This window comes from Mauremys reevesii, linkage group 12, assembly GCF_016161935.1.
Source record: "Mauremys reevesii isolate NIE-2019 linkage group 12, ASM1616193v1, whole genome shotgun sequence".
Taxonomy (NCBI): domain Eukaryota; kingdom Metazoa; phylum Chordata; order Testudines; family Geoemydidae; genus Mauremys; species Mauremys reevesii.
This window is the reverse complement of record NC_052634.1, coordinates 37,962,231-37,979,311: the sequence shown is the minus strand read 5'-3', so window position 1 is coordinate 37,979,311 and position 17,081 is coordinate 37,962,231. Positions and strand designations below refer to the sequence as shown.

The following is a 17,081-nucleotide window of genomic DNA, read 5'->3' as shown; positions in this document are numbered from 1 at the left end:
CCTGTCTACCGACAGTGGCCAATGCCAGGTGCCCCAGAGGGAGTGAACCTAACAGGCAATGATCAAGTGATCTCTCTCCTGCCATCCATCTCCATCGTCTGACAAACAGAGGCTAGGGACACCATTCCATACCCATCCTGGCTAATAGCCATTGATGGACTTAACCTCCATGAATTTATCCAGTTCCCTTTTAAACATTGTTATAGTCCTAGCCTTCACAACCTCCTCAGGTAAGGAGTTCCACAAGTTGACTGTGCGCTGCGTGAAGAAGAACTTCCTTTTATTTGTTTTAAACCTGCTGCCTATTAATTTCATTTGGTGACCCCTAGTTCTTGTATTATGGGAATAAGTAAATAACTTCTCCTTATCCACTTTCTCAACATCACTCATGATTTTATATCTCTATCATATCCCCCCTTAGTCTCCTCTTTTCCAAGCTAAAGAGTCCTAGCCTCTTTAATCTTTCCTCGTATGTGACCCTCTCCAAACCCCTAATCATTTTAGTTGCCCTTTTCTGAACCTTTTCTAGTGCTAGAATAGTTCTTCTGCATGACATCCCAGTAGAGGGCTCTCTGAGTGGGGTCCAGCAGAGCCCACTCTTCACTGGTGAAATACAAAGCCACCTCCTCGAAGGTCACCAGCCCCTGAAAGAGCAAAAGGCCAACACTCAATACCTGCTGCCCCATTCACAGCCCCACTACTTGTGAGGAGAAGAGCCCATCAAAGGGAAGCCCTGGGTGGCTTGCAGTCAACAAAGTCCCACCCCCACCCTGGTCAGAGCATCCAGGAAACATCAGAGTGAGGGGACAAAGAGAGAGCCCCTTATCTCTCCCAGCAGATCCATCACACACCTACTAGCCACAGACTGATAGAGGAGAGGGAGCCCCTAGCAGGGACCAGGGAGAGCTCCCTGGTAGGAAGCCCAACACTCTCCTCATTGTGAGGAACTGGATATGAAGGGAGGGGAATCTCCCCTAACCCTCACTGGTGGGTGCCCCCTTCATATCTCACAGCAGCCACTGGTTAGTCGGGTCAGGCTCCAGCACTATGAGTCTGGTCAGTTTTCCCAGCCCCATTCACGTGGGTTATTTTCTGCTCCACAGACTAGAGCATTTACACCTCCGAACCTCATGGGTCTGTTCCTAGAATCTAGGCCACTTATTAAACAACTCCCAGCAGGTTTGTCACACGCTGCCCTCCTCCCTTTCTCCACCCTGTGCATTTCCTGTCCTGCTCCAACCTCCAAACCAGACTATGCAAACCTTCCCATCTCCGCTGTATTTGCTGTCCCTCTTCCTCCTGTAGGAACCCACCAACCCCCCCTCAAAAAAATAATCCCTACCTGAGCTGGCTCCACTGCAGACATTTCTCTTCCCTGTGTCATGGGAGGATGGGATGAGCTGGAGAAAACATGGACGTCATTCTGGAGCCTGGCAGGGCAAGAAGGGCATTTGTGGAGGTTTCAGAACAGGCTTTAGTTAATTTCACATCACGAGTCCCCCAGGCCCTTTCCCTGCACACAGACATCGTAGACTCCACCATGCTGGGAACATGCTTGATCTCTTTAATTACAGTGTAGACCTGGCCCCTCCTGCCAGGCTAAGCCCACAGAGATATTTTTAACCTCCCTTCTCCCTCCCCTCACCCGCAACAAAGTCTCTGAACACAAGGCTAGAAAAGAGCAGAACCAAAGGAGTCACCGTGGGGATTCTCAGACAGTGACCCCAGGGCAGCCACACCCCAGCAGGGGAATATGGAGTCAAGAACTGGTTTCTCCTCTGTCTGAGCCTTTTCTTGTTCACTGGAAAGTGGTTCTGCCTAGGGATGCTGCAATACATGTGTCTGGGTGGACTAGAGAGCTGGAAATCTCCCCCCCCCCACTCATTTCTCCCACTGCCCCTTTCAGTCTCTCCTTCCCCTCTACTCTCTGCCTGCCCCTCTGGCTGGGACAGTCCCATTCCTGGAGGCTTTGATCTCCCAGGGCTGGATTTTCTCCTGGCAACTACTAATGGGAGGAGAAATGGCGGGGAGGGGGCTGTTTGTGCAGAGTCACTTTCTTGCCAGTCCCCAGCACTTTTCCTGAGGTCTGTTACCTGGAGTCTGTGGTAGAATTTGTATTAACAGGGCCCAGGGCTGCCCTAGGGGGCTAGGACGAGCGGAGAAAGTCATCACTTTGGCAGGGCAGAAAAGAAGCTTTAATTAAGGTCACTTCCCAGCAGAGAGGCCCCACTGGGGGAACAGCAGCTGCTAAGCCTGGTCTCCCAGATCACAATGGAGGCTGCAGCATCTGACCCAGGAAGCTGAACCCCAATATCCTGAGCAGAGAGGGACAGAGCCTTTGAGCAACTTCCCTCCTTTAGCTCTCTGGGGAGAGCAGCTCTGCTGATCTCAGTTGCCCCACTGTCCATCCGGAGTCACTCCTTGTCTTTCCAAGCAGTGACTCTGGATTAACGATGGTCTCAATGAAACCAGATTTCAGGAAGAATGAGTCCAGAACGCTGTGGAAGAGACGATTGTGTGGCATTTCTAGCCCCCTTCCCACCTGCCGCACCCCCAAGATCTAGGACAAGGACTTGGGGGCATGAATATTTCTGGACCAGAAGTTCCTGCAGTTTTCAAGAGGGGAGAAAAGCAAAATCTGTGATTTCACCTGACAGTGTTTGGTAAGTGGATAGAAAGTTACCAGGGTGAGTGGGCCTGGCTGGAGGCTGCCTGGCCGCGCTTGGAGCCAGGATTGTGGCACAAACTGATCCGGGAGCAGGATCAGGGTTAGCAGCAGCCCCCAGACACCCCCCAGTACCCAGACCCCACAGCCGGGGCCCCAGACACCCCCACAGCCCCAGCCAGGGTCCTGCCAGATCTTCCCTGGCCCCAGTCCCCAGAGTCCTGGCCAGGGCCCCAGACACCCCCAGAGCCCCACCAGCCCCAGGGAGAGCTGGACACTGGCGAAGGGGAGAGAAAATGGGGCACAATCGGGGGGGGCAGGGAACTTCTCAGGGGTTGGGGGAGGGGGGGTCACCCTGGGGGCTGCTCGTGGCTCTAGGGAGAAAGGGGGCAGGGCGGGGGGTCCCCACGGGGGGGGCAGCGGTAAATCCGAGGGGATCTCAGCCCCCCCCTTTCTCTCCCCGCTCCTCGGGGGTCACCGGCTCCCCCCCCCGGCCATGTCCGGGCTGCACCGACACTTCCCCCCGCCCCCGGGCTCGCGCCGGGACCTGGAGGCTGCAGCTCCGCAGGGGGGCGGAGCCCGGGCGCGGGGGGGAGGGGGGGGTTAATGAAGGTCTCCCGCCGCGATCTGCGCATGCCCAGAGCCCCAGCGGCACAAACCTTCTCCGGCCCGGGAGAGGCTCCAACGGCCCCGCACGAGCCAGGCAGAACCGCAGCTCCCAGCGCGCGTTCACCCTCCGGCTCCGCCTCCCTGTCCGACGTCACTTCCGGTCCAGGGAGAGTCCGGAACTACATCTCCCAGCCTGCCTCGGGGGCGCGTCCGCCCTCTCCAGCCCGGGTGAGGGAGGGGTCAGCAGTTGGAACTGCGCATGCTCCGTGCGAGCCCCGCTGGGGGCGGGAGAACAAAACTGCTGCTGCCGCCTCCGTGTGAGCCGGTGAGTGAGAGACCCCGGGGCGGGCACGTGACTCTGCCCCGGGAACCTGGAAGAAGCCTCGAGCCGCCTCGGGTGAGTCGGGGTTGCGGGGTGTCATTGGGGCGGGTAATTTGAACTGTTTTGTGCAGCCAGGAAATTCCCCGGGGGCCAGTTCACTGAATCCTGCCCTGTTTGTGCCACGTCCTCCCACGTACAAAGTCTGTCAAGTTTTTCCCCGTTTCTCTCGTTATCACCCGGGGCTCTAAAATCCAGGAGATTCCCCGATGATCAGCTCTGTAATCTCCCCCATATTGCCCTGGTCTCCCACACTTCTCAAGTGTCCATTTAAAATCTCTCCCATGGGGGTTCCCCCCCCCTGTTTTACCTGCAGCGATTTGTCCTTGTCCGGGGGGGCAATTGTCGCCCTGGGTCAGTCCCCAGCACGTGGCTGCCCCGGGCGGGGTGAGATGCCGGTTCTCTGCCGGGGCGGGGCGGGAGGGCACGTGTCCCCGTGGGGCTGCCTGACCCCGGTTTCCTGATCCCAGTTACTGCCCCCAACTACCACCACATCCACCAGCCACCTGCCCATCCCCCCCTGCGGCCCCCTGCCCTCATCCCGGGACCTGCCCGCGCCCCCCCCCCCTTTGCCCTCTTAAAGCAGCTCCTCAAAGGGCTCCCTGCTGCCTGTGGGAGGAATGGTGGCAGAGGGAGGTGCCATCACTTTGTGTCTATGTATTGGATAGTCTCATAAAATCCAGTCAAACAGCCCCCCTTTTCCCTCTAGTTATTTAATAGCAACATAAAATCCCCCCCAGATCTTGGTGTTTTTCTCTCGTGTTGTCAATTGCTTAGCTTGTTACACGTTTATCCCCTAAACATTTGCTCCACTTCCCTTTAGTTGTCTATTTCTAAGTGAATATCCCCAGAGATTTTTTCCTTGTCTCTCTAATGATAAAATAAAAAGGAAATCTGAGATTTACACCTTTCCTCAGATTCTTAAACATGGATAAAAAATGTTTGCAAATGTTGCCCATTTCTGCTCTATTCATTTATCAAATATTGATGTGAAATACACTCAGATTTTACCTCATACCAACAACTGATATAAAATACCTCCGATTTTACACTATCTTCTCTATAATTGGCAAAAATGGATCCAAAATCGCTCAGATTTCCACCCTTTCTCTTTCATTTCTGAACATTGATCTCAAAGCCAAGGATTTCCTCTTTCTACGCCATTATCAAATATCAATTAAAAATCCTGTCGGGTTCGGGCTGTTCCCCATGTCTCTAAATCCCAGCAACTTCTCCTTCATTGGAGGGGACCTGTTGCCCTAAGTCATTGTCCATCCTTGAGGTCGCAGGGGGTTAAATTGCCCAGTGATTATCTGTCCCCTCTCCTTTGAGAATCATTTGTTCCTCCTTTATCTCTGTTAAAATGTTTGCTGATGAAAGAGACCAGACACACGTTTAATACCCATCAAAGCCAGAGGCCTCCCTGTTTGGGGATCAGTGGTTCCCAGCTGGTAACGGGAGAGTTGGCTGGACCCTTTTCTCCAGCTGACATGGGATGGAGGAGGTCACTGAGTGCAGCGTGGGTCCAGCAGTATCCCAAACCCCATGACAAATGGTCTCTGGGAGGGGCTGCTTCCCACATTGCTAAGATGTAGCCTCCTTGGGGTGGATCCATGGTGACCATTATTTGCTAGTGACAGGGCATGGACATGTCTTACCTTTCTGCTGAAGGGCAGGCGGGGGTCCTAGGCAGGCAGTGAGTTCTCAATTGGGGTCCCTGGCTGGTGGGGGCTCTTGGTGGGGAACCCTTTGGGATTCCTAGCCTGGCAGTGAAGATCTGGGGGTTCTCTGGCTGGTGGGGCTCTGAGGGGTATCTGGGGTCTCTGGCCAGGATTCTGGGGTTGGGTCCCAGGAATATATGGTGGGACCCTGGCTGGGGGTCTGATTCTGGGTACTGGGGGTGTTTGGAGGCCCCTGGATGGAGGCTCTGGAGGCTGCTACTAACCATGCTCCTTCTATCTCATCAGCTTGTGCCAGAATCCTGGCTCCAAGCACTTCCTGGCATTCCCCAGCCAGGCCCAGTCACCATGATAACTTTCTATCCACTTATCAAACACTGTGAGGTGAAGTGACAGATTTTGCTTTTCTCTCCTCTTGAAAACTGCAGGAACTTCTGGTTTCATAGGGAAAATTCCTGCCCTGATTCCTTGTCCTAGATCTGGGGGATGAGGGAGGTGGGAAGGGGTTTATCACTATCTTCCACAGCATTCTGGACTCATTCTTTCTGAAATCTGGATTGATTGAGAACATTGTTAATCCAGAGTCACTGCATGGAAAGACAAGGAGTGACTCCGGATGCACAGTGGGGCAAATGAGATTCTCCCTGCGAGGAGGGGCTCTCATTAGCTGCTCTCCCCAGAGAGCTAAAGGATGGAAGCTGCTCAAAGGCTCTGTCCCTCTCTGCCCGGGATATTGGGGTTCAGCTTCCTGGGTCAGACGCTGCAGCCTCCATTGTGATCTGGGAGACCAGGCTTAGCAGCTGCTGCTCCCCCAGCAGGATTCTGTGCTGAGAAGTGACCTTAATTAAAGCTGCTTCTCTGCCCAGTCCAGGTGATGACTTTCTCCAGCTGGTACTAGCAGACCTGGGCTTTGTTAATACAAATTCTGAGCCACAGACTCCAGGTAACAGACAGACCTCAGAGAAAGTGCTGGGGACTGGCAAGAAAGTGACTCTGCACAAACAGCGTCCCCCCCCCACACACACAATTTCTCCTCCCATTAACAATTGCCAGGAGCAAATCCAGCCATGGGAGAGCAAAACCCCCAGGAATGGGACTGTCCCAGCCAGAGGGGCAGGGAGAGAGGACAGGGGAAGGAGAGACTGAAAGGGGCAGTGGGAGAAATGAGTGGGGGGAGAGATTTTCAGCCCTCTAGTCCACCCAGACACATGTATTGCAGCATCCCTGGGCAGAACCACTTTCCAGTGAACAAGAAAAGGATCAGACAGAGGAAAAAAGGGTTCCAGACTCCATAGTCCCTGCTGGGGTGTGGCTGCCCTGGGGTCAGTGTCCGAGGGAATCCACCACAGTGACTCCTTAGGTTCTGCTCTTTTCTAGCTTTGTGTTCAGAGACAAAGGGCAGGTCTACACTACCACCGATCGGCAGGTAGCGCCTCCCATCAACTCCCGTACTCCACCGCCTCAAGGCGCTAATGTGGAGTCGATGGGTTAGCAGCAGCAGCAGTCGGATGCTGCAGTAAGTCGATCTAAGTAAGCTGACTTCACCTACGCTATTCTCATAGCTGAAGTTGCGTATCTTAGGGCTTGGCTACACTTACAAGTTGCAGCGCTGGTGGAGGCTTTCCAGCGCTGCAATTACACCCCGCCCACACTTGCAGGCACAACCAGCGCTGCAACTCCTGGTTGCAGCGCTGGCTGAAACCCATCCCGGCAGGGGTATAAGGAGTGCAGCGCTGGTGACACCAGCGCTGCTCAGCAGGTGTGGACACTCACCAGCGCTTTACCTGTCCTCCAGGGAATAAGGAGCTATCCCAGAATTCCTGTTCAGCCACTCTGCACATCAGTTTGCACTCTACTGCTCTTGCCTCAGGTGACCCGCCCTTTAAATGCCCCGGGAAATTTAAAAATCTCCTTCCTGTTTGCTGCAGCCAGGTGTGGAGTGCAATCAGTTAATCAGTTACAGGTGACCATGCCTCCACGCGGCAAACGAGCCCCAGCATGGAGCACAGGTGAATTGCAGGACCTCATCAGGGTTTGGGGTGAGGCATCTGTTCAGGCACAGCTGCGCCCGGTCAGAGGAATTACGATATCTTTGAGCAGATATCAAGGGCCATGATCGGGACGCAGTACAATGCAGGGTGAAAGTTAAAGAGCTGCGGAGTGCCTATTACAAAGCCCGAGAGGGGAATCGACGATCCGGAGCTGCTCCCACGACCTGCCGTTTTTACAGGGAGATGGACGAGATACTTGGGGGTGACCCCACTGCCAATCCCAGGATAACGATGGACACTTCTGAGCAGGCTGGGGGACAGGAGGAGGAGGAGGCTGCACGGGGGGGAGAGGAAACCGCGAGTGAAGCTCCTGGGATGGGGGAAGAAACCGCAGATTCCCTGGAGGCATGCAGCCAGGAGCTCTTCTCAAGCCAGGAGGAAACTACCCAATCGCAGCAGCCAGCAGTTGCAGAAGGACAAGCAGAGGAGCGGTTTACCGGTAAGCGGCTTTTATTTTCTGAAGTGAAATGTTTCTGGAGAGGAAGGGGGGTTATGGATGCATGCATGGCAGCGCCTAGATGTGGAATAGCCTGCTGATGTGGTCTATCACGCCGCGTAATCTGCTTCAGTTATCTCAGCAAAAGCTTCATCCAGAGCGTGGGCAATATGCCTGCGCAGGTTTACCGGCAGCGCCCCCGGGGCCCCGGCCCCAGTGACGGGGACGCGGCCGCGCCACCCTCCGGCCAGGGGGGGGGGGACCATTTCTGAACACAGGCACGCCGCATAGGGTCCCGGGCGGAATCCACATTGCTCTAAAAGAGCCCCCCGCTGTTCCCTAGTGACTGCAGGAGGGAAACATCTTCCAGGATTAAGTCCTGTGAAAATGTTGGGAGACTCTTTAGTGAAGAGATAGGGAGATAAGATCACCCTGCATCTGCATCTTCACTCAACCTCTAGCACTCCAGATTACCCAAGCAACCAGCTCCTCTCACTCAAGCCCCTCTTCTCCCTATATAAGTAAACACTCCTCACTCACCATTTCGTGGCTTCTGTTGTGTTTTCCTTTTGGGATAAAGAATGCAAGTGAGAACTTGCAAGTGAGAACTCCTCAGTGTAACAATTCATGTCTGGAGATAGTGGATACAATGCTGCCCGTGTTAAATGTTGTCATTTCTGTTTCTACAGTGACCTTGACTACTGGACTGCCCAGATGTTCAACATCACAGAGGCTTCAACATTTGAGAAAAAATCCCCGAAAGAGCAAAGAGGACATGCTGAAAACTGTTCTTCAGCACTCTGCTACAGAGAGAAAAGAATTGAAGGAGTGGCGAGAGAAAGAAAGCAGGACCCGCAAGAGAAATGCAGTGGCCAAGAGGAAAAGCATTGAGCGGCTGCTAAGCATCCTGGAGCGCCAAGCGGAGTCTATAGAGTCACTGCTTCCATGCAAGCAGAGCACTACCGTGCTACTCCCCACCCGCCCCGCCCTTTGTGCCTTGTGCCCCAATGTCAGCTCAAACCACCTTTCCCCAGCATCCAGGCTCTTACCACCACCAGCTGCCTCCAACACCTGTACGCTCCCAACCAGCCCTGATACCTACCACCACCCTTACCCTCTGCATTCAACCCCATCACCATGCAGTATATGCACCCTGAAGTGCAGGATTCATTAAACAGCAATCCAGACAGGGCATATGCAAACTTGTGACTGTACAGTTCACCAACCCACACCCTTGCCCTCTTGTGTTAATGAAATGTTGTGTGTCTGTCTGTCTGTCAAGGAAGTTTTTTTCTTTTCAATAAAACAATTCTTGGCTTTGAAAACAGTCTTTATTATAGCAGATAGTGAAAGATACCTTAGCCCAGTGAAGAAAGAGGCACTGCAAATCATATTATTATTATGGATAATAGAATAACAGTGTAAGCAGTGCAATTCACTCCCATGCAAGGCAGCAACATTACTGTTGGCTTTCAGCCTCAAATTCTTCCCTCAAGGCATCCCTAATCCTTGTAGCCCTGTGCTGGGCCTCTCTATTAGCCCTGCTCTCTGGCTGTGCATATTCAGCCTCCAGGACTTGAACCTCGTGGTCCATGCCTCACTGAATGTTTCACCCTTCCTTCACAAATATTATGGAGGGTACAGCAAGCGCTATAACCGGGATGCTGCTTTCCCCAAGTCTAGCTTCCCATACAAACATCTCCAGCGAGCTTTTAAACGCCCAAAAGCACACTCCACAGTCATTCTGCACCGCTCAGCCTGTAGTTGAACCGGTCCTGCTCCTGTCAAGCTTCCTGTATAGGGTTTCATGAGCCAAGGCAGTAACGGGTACGCTGGGTCTCCAAGGATCACAGTGGGCATTTCACATCCCCTACTGTGATCTTCCTGTCTGGGAAAAGTCCTGCCTGCATCTTCCTGAACAGGCCACTGTTCAAAGATGCGTGCATCATGCACCTTTCCAGGCCAGCCTGTGTAAATGTCAATGAAACGCCCGCGTGATCTACAAGCGCCTGGAGAACCATAGAGAAATACCCCTTACGATTAACGCACTCTGATGCCAGGTGGGGCCAGAATAGGAATATGCGTCCCATCTATCGCCTCCACAGTTAGGGAAACCCATTTGTGCAAAGCCATCCACAATGTCCTGCACGCTCCCGAGTCACGGTCTTTCTTAGCAGGATGCGATTAATTGCCTTGCAAACTTGCATCAAAACGATTCCCACGGTCGACTTTCCCACACCAAACTGGTTCCCGACCGACCGTAGCTGTCTGGATTTGCCATCTTCCAGATTGCAATAGCCACCCGCTTTTCCACCGTCAGGGCAGCTCTCAATCTTGTGTCCTTGCGCCGCAGAGTGGGGGCGAGCTCAGCACACAGTCCCATGAAAGTGGCTTTTCTCATACGAAAGTTCTGCAGCCACTGCTCATCATCCCAGACTTCCATGACGATGTGATCCCACCACTCAGTGCTTGTTTCCCGAGCCCAAAAGCGGCGCTCAACGGTGCTGAGCATTTCCGTGAATGCCGCAAGCACTGTAGTGTCACACGCGGCAGACAAATCCATATTAATATCATCGCCGGACTCTCACTGTCACATTGGAGCTGAAGGAATAACTCGACTGCCAAACGTGTTGTGCTGGTGACACTCATCAGCAGAGTCCTCAGCAGATCGGGCTCCATTTGCCACAGAAATCGCGATTCACAGAGAGTAACAGAAAGACACTCACAATGGCGCCAAACGCTGCCGGAAAGAGTGAATGCTGGGATGTGAAGCGATGCACCACGGGCGCTGGCAAACAGGAAGCGGAATGACCCGCACACTTCCTTCCCTTCCCACAATACTCAGCGCCAAAATGGGACGAGGTGCTCTGTGGGATGGCTGCCCACAATGCACCTCTCAATACAGCGCTGGAAAGTGCTGCAAGTGTGGCCACACTGCAGCGCTGGTAGCTGTCAGTGTGGCCACACTCCAGCGCTGGCCCTTACACAGTTGCATGACCAGCGCTGTAACTCCCAGCGCTGCAACTTGTAAGTGTAGCCAAGCCCATAATCTGTTTCCAAAACTGGTTTCTGTAAAATCGAATAATCCCATAGTGTAGACATACCCTGAGACAGCTTTAGAACCCTCTATGCACTATACAGCCAGGAGACAGCAACTGTCAGATCCTGAGTGGATTGTCTGATGTGCTTGGGGCCAAGAGCAACATGCACTTCTGCCAGAGCAGGAAAAGTAAAAATAGGGGCTTCCCAAAAATGGGAAGGGAGAAGCGGAGAGGCAAGTGGAAAAGGAAGAGAACATGCAGACACAGGACCCTACCTAAATTCTGAAATGGATTACAAGAAAAAAAGAGATAGAGCAGCATAAAGAAATTTTAAATTTTTTTCAGTAAGTACTGAACTAGAAACCTTTAAAACACCATTTCCACACTACCTTTACTTTTCTTTCAAAATCTACCAAAACAAATTAAGACTCACCACTAAACAGATCTCAACAAAAGCTTTAAACAAATTCAGATAACAGAAAAGAAAACCAAAACATTTATTTTTAAACTTGCTTTATAGGAATTAATTATTTAGTCTTTGTTCTTTCTCTTTCAGCTTCCCAAAAAGAAAACAAGAACAGTCATGAATAGCAAATAGCAGCTGTATTAAAAAACACTGTCCACTCACTTTATGCTCAGAAAAGAACACTTTAACTTCTTCTCATGATTAGCAAGATCAGACTCTTTCACCCACACTTCTCTAATTACAAACTATAGAAACAATTTCTGAAAGTATAATCTTAACAAAACTGTACTTGGCTACACACCCAGGCTAATGTGCACAAGTTTTCTTCCCATACAACGGGTTTCACCTCCAGCGAATTAAAGAACAAAAATCTAAAACCAGGTCCCCATTTCATTAAGCACAATTGAGACAGCTTTAGCACACTGTCCATTAGAAGATGTTTATGTCGCTATTTACAGAAACACACCTCCTGATTAGCATGTGGAGCTCCTAGCAACTAATCAAACCCTCTTGCTTTGCCATACCTCTCACAAGCTCCTCTGTACCACATGACAGCCTGTCAGGCACAGAGAATCCGGACAGGTCAGCCCTTTCTAGCATGCTCCACAGCTGTTTCTCTCTGGCTTGCCCTCAAATTCATCTGCACTAGAAGTTTTTGCAGGGTTCTATGTTACCGGTGGTACCTGCACTAAATCAGTGGGTCTTAACCTTTAGAGACACCTGTACCCCTTTCAGGAGTCTGATTTCTCTTGCATACCCCCAAGTTTTACCTCACTTAAAAACTACTTGCTTACATAATCAGATGCAATATTTATAAAAATAAATCCCTTGAATATAAGTATTGTACTTACATTTCAGTGTATAGTAGAGAGAACAGTATAAACAAATCAAAGTATGAATTTTAATTTGTTACGAATTTGCTAGTGCTTTCTATGTAGCCTGTTGTAAATCTAGGCAAATATCTAGATGAGTTGATGTACCCCCTGGAAGACCATTGATACCCCTGTTTGAGAACCACAGCACTAAATCACCCTTTACTTTTAGAACTGGTGCCACTTGACCCAAGGCATTCTGAACCATTTCAGTGCTAGTAGACAGTGGCAACACAGCTGCACTAGGTCTGTTGTTCCTCCCTGTACAATTCCCACTTGGAAAGAAGAGAACTTCTGGTCTGACTTTATTTACTGTTGTGAGCTGCATAGGCAACTTTCTCTGTGTTATGTGAGCAGACTCCACACACTATATACTACCTGTGTGGCAGCAGCCATGGGTGGCGGGGAGCCCCCCCAGCCCCACCCCACTGCGTATGGACCCTGCAGCTCCTACGAGCGGACCCCAGAGCTCCCAGCCGCTGCGGATGGACCCAGGATTCCCCAACAGGCCTTGATGGCGGGAGGACCCCGCAGCCCCACGTCGTTGCTCACAGACCCTGCAGCGCCGCAGCCCCGGGAGCTCCCAGCCGCCCCGGGCAGGAGAGGAGCCCCCGGCGCTCAGACACCGCAGACAGAGCCCGGAGCTCCCAGTCACGGGGGGGGGGGGTGAGGAGAAGCCGCAGCCCCGGGAGCTCCCGCCCGCCGCGGGCAGGAGAGGAGCCCCGGCGCCAGACACCGCAGGCAGAGCCCGGAGCTCCCAGTCACGGGGTGAGGAGGAGCCGCAGCCCCGGAGCTCCCGGCCGCCCGGGCAGGAGGAGCCCCGGCGCCAGACACCGCAGGCAGAGCCCGAGCTCCCAGTCACCGGGGTGAGGAGAAGCCGCAGCCCGGGAGCTCCGCCCGCGGGCAGGAGAGGAGCCCCGGCGCCAGACACCGCAGGCAGAGCCCGGAGCTCCCAGTCACCGGGGTGAGGAGGAGCCGCAGCCCCGGCCAGTGCAGGGGCCCCGCAGCTCCCAGCCGCGCGGCGGGCGGACGCCAGAGCCCCGCTGCCATCGGGACCCGCGGCTGCCCCGGCAGGACCCGCCACCCGCGACCGCAGGAAACAGCCGCTGAAGCGCCGCGCCCTGTGACCCCGGTGCTGCGGCCGCCAGGCGGAGGCGGCGCGCGGCTGCGGTCTCGGTCCCTCCGCCCGCAGCGGGACCCGCTCACGCGCCTCGCGCCGCTTCGCGGCGGCGCTGAGCTCTGAGCGCACAAGGCCCTGGCGGCTCCGCCCCGCATCGCTGTCAGACAACGTCACCAATGGGAGCTGAGCCTGTCAGAAACGTCAGGTGGGGAGGGCCCAATGGGAGACCAGCTTTCAGAGACCCGCCCCGCGTGAGGGCCAATCAGAGATCAGCTGTCAGAAAACACTAGGCAGGCCGGCACCAGCCAACCAGGAACCGCCCCTCATCTCAAGCACCCAGACAGCCCCGCCCCCACCTGTTTATGCCTCACAGCAGCAGCCAGCGCCGGGTGTCTGGTGTGACGCCCCCACAGCAACCCCCAAAGCAAAGTTTCAATTCCCCTCCCCCACCACTGCTCTGCATTAGACAACAAGACACAAAAAAAAAAGAAAAAGAGATTTTTTACCTTCCACAACCCCCCTTCCCCCCTCGCAGCCCCTTCCCCATGTCTGGCCACATGCTCCAAGCTCAGGGTGACCACACACCCCGTCGGGGCAGGCTCTGCTCAGCCCGGCTCCCCACAGCCTGCACTAAACATGTGGGGCCCAACCCCAAAACTTACTCCTATTTTACCCCAATGGCCCCAAACTGCCGCTGTTAATATATGCAAATAAGGTGCTGTTACGCTACGGCCACACCCCAGCTCTCCTGTGGAGCCACCCCGCAGAGAACCAGGTGATATTTAAATTAGCCAGGACGTCGCTCAGTCATTGCCCTCTGCTCCCAGCAGGTGGCGCCGGAGAGCTCCGAGCTCGCCCCTTCCCTTTCTCGCAGGCTTCAGCCCCGGGTTACAAAAGCACCAACCGGGGAGCAGGAGTGCGGGGCCGCTCCAGGGTGACCAGATGTCCCATGTTTAAAGGGACAGGCCGGTCTGGGAGGACTTTTTCTTATATAGGAGCCTATTACCCCCCCCCACCCCCGTCCCGTTTTCCACAGTTTCTTCAATGTCACCCTATGGGGCAGCTCTGCGGGGATGGACTTGCACACTTGGAAGCCATCAGCCGGATCTGCGTGCCTGGGAAGCTGCGTCCCGCCCGCGGCGCTTGAGAAGCCAAAGGGGCTGTGGGGGAGTTTGTGATGAGGTGAGTGTGAAGTGTGGAAGGGGGAGGGTGGCAAGAGGAGGTTTTGAGAGGAAAAAAGGTGCTGCTGAGCTGGTAGGGGAGGGCAAGGTCCCAGGCGGGTGTTGTGTGAGGAGCTGTGTAGGCCCGGAAAGGCGCCGTGCTGGGCAAGGGCAGGTGAGGAGGGCCAGGGCTTTTCCCAGGGCTGTTGCTGCGCCAAAGCCTTTGGGACGCAGAAGAGGGCCAGGGGTATTGTTGCCTGCTGGGAGCCATGCGACGGTGTAGGTGTACGCTGACCATAGCTGGTCTGTGGGAGCTGGGGCCACTCCACGTGCCCGTTTCCTCGTTAGTATAGTGGTGAGTATCCCTGCCTGTCACGCTGGAGACTGGGTTCGATTCCCACGGGAGGGTGACCCCTTTTGAAGGGGGACAAAGAAATCCCTGGCCTGCCCGCCACATGCCTTGCATTCTCCTTCGACGGCCACTTCCTCGCACCCGCACTGATGACTTTCACCTCCAGAGAGACAATTACCTCGCAAGGACACGCTCGCCCTAGCCAAAGCCTCCCCCGGGGCCTGCACGTGGGGGCACGTTTCAGAGCGGCAAAGGGAAATAGGCTGGCCAGGGGCATGAGGACAATGGCCCAGACAAAGGGGGAGGGACTTGGTCCAGGGGTGGAGGGGGACAGGCATGGGATTGGCTTCCTGTCTTTTTTCCTTTGCTCAGCATTTTACCTGTGACTGTAATGGGGAGACTTGAGAAATACCTGTGGCCGCCAGCGAGGTATGTGGCCGCCCCGAGAGCGCACAGCTGAGCACTTTCCACTGGGCTGCTGCCTGCATTTCCAGCACCTGGCCGTGATCGTATAGTGGTTAGTACTCTGCGCCGTGGCTGCAGCAACCTCGGTTCGAATCCGGGTCATGGTATTAATTTTTGGTGGGGAGGGGCTATCCTGCAGCACGCCTCGTGGCTCAGTCTGATGGCGTCCGTTTGCAAAGAGAGCCATCAGCCGGTCCTCAGTTTCTGCTTGGTAAAGGCAAGTCAGTGGGGTCCATCGGTCAGAAAAAGAGTCCCAGGACTTCTTGCTGGGCGCCAGGGTCCAAAAGCTGCACATTCTCTCCTGAAAAAGACTGTGTTTCACACGTCCGTCCAGTGCGCATTGAACAGAAGGATCTGCGTGCCTGGGAAGTTATAAGGAAGAATGATGAAGGTGCCCAAAAGTACAGGACCTGTGGAAAAAGAGCACTCCCAAAATTACAGAAAAAAACCCTGCTCTCCTTAGAGTCTATTTTGCAGTGCACTAAGCCTAAGCAACCCACTTTTGGTTTTCTGTTGTTCCAACCAATTGCCAGGGGAGAGTACGAACACAGTCCCCCACTACCACAAATTATGCAGTTGAGTTTCCCGCATTTGGGGAAATCGCAGGGGTTAGCACACCCACAGTGCAATGGATGGCCCTCACCCTGGGAAAACCATCCTCATGATCATGGTATCTCCCCTACCAGGTAAATATGAGTTCCTGCTGCCCGGCCGCCCCCCTCCCGCGCTCGCCCAGCACTTAGAACTCACGGGGCCGACCGCTCCGCCCCCACCGACGGCCACGCCCACCCCCGCCCCCACGGCCGACAGCCGCCCGACACGTCCCCCGGAGCCCCTCCCTTCTCCACGCCGAGCTCCCGGTGCCAAAGTCGGGCCCTGCCTGGCAGCCTGCGTCCGCTCCCACAATGCTCTGCTCGCACACAGATCTGCATACCCACTCACGTGGCTCCGCCCCTCCGCTCGGGCCCCTCCCCCTGCCCGCCCGGGCCGCCGCTCTTGCCTGGCCTGTAGCGGTAGCCGGGTCCCGTCCCGGGAAGCCAGGCCAGCAGAGAGACCACGTGGCCCACCTGCTGCTGGGGAAAGTGCGCAGCTTGCGTGTCGCTTCTCTCTCTCTCGCGCTCTCTCTCTCTCTCCCCACCGGAAGCTGGTCCAATACAAGAATGACCTCCCCTCCCCTCGCAAAAAACCCACCTTTCCAAACAGTCCTTTCCCAGCCCCCTAATTTGCTTTCACACCCTGGGACCATCTCCTCTCTTTGTCTCCCCCCCACCCCCCAGGTAAAGCAGAGATGGAGGCAACTTCAGCCACTGGAGACAGCCCCAGCGAGCGCTGCAGCCCGCCCCGGGGGAGGGTGTGTGTGTTTGCAGACAGAATATATATATTCCAGAATTCCAGCCCTGGGACACTGAGGAGGGGAGGAGTCAAAAATGCCCCCTTCAATTATTACCTCCTCTCCAGAGCTCAGGTGAGAATCTACAATCCTTTCTCCCCCACCAGCCCCTGTGCCAGGATCCTCAAGCAGAGCCTGAGTCCTGCCCATGGCGCCTGTTCTATTGACAAAGACTAAATGACAGGGACAAACACTCAAATCCCGCCTGGTGCGGGAGCCAGGTTTGCTTCTTCAAATTCTGTCGTTGGTACATTTCCAGGTCTGGGAATGTCCCACAACAGCATTTAATGGGAAGCTGCCTGCAGAACAGTTACACTGCACAGAGCTCCTGTGGAGGAGGGGTGGGAATTAGTAACTTTTTGAGGATCGTTTGGGAAATGAGCCTTGCTGACAAGG

At 54.4% G+C, this 17,081-nt stretch overlaps 2 non-coding genes and 1 pseudogene across 2 annotated transcripts; 1 reads left to right on the top strand and 2 right to left on the bottom strand.

The window, feature by feature from the left end:
• The window catches only part of LOC120375649, a 276,817-nt pseudogene that overhangs the window by 227,864 nt on the left and 31,872 nt on the right, over positions 1-17,081 (top strand).
• On the bottom strand, positions 11,387-11,602 carry LOC120376601. Its single transcript, XR_005587456.1, has one exon. It is a non-coding gene; the product is annotated as a small nucleolar RNA U3 (small nucleolar RNA).
• On the bottom strand, positions 15,826-15,989 carry LOC120376229. Its single transcript, XR_005587134.1, has one exon. It is a non-coding gene; the product is annotated as a U1 spliceosomal RNA (small nuclear RNA).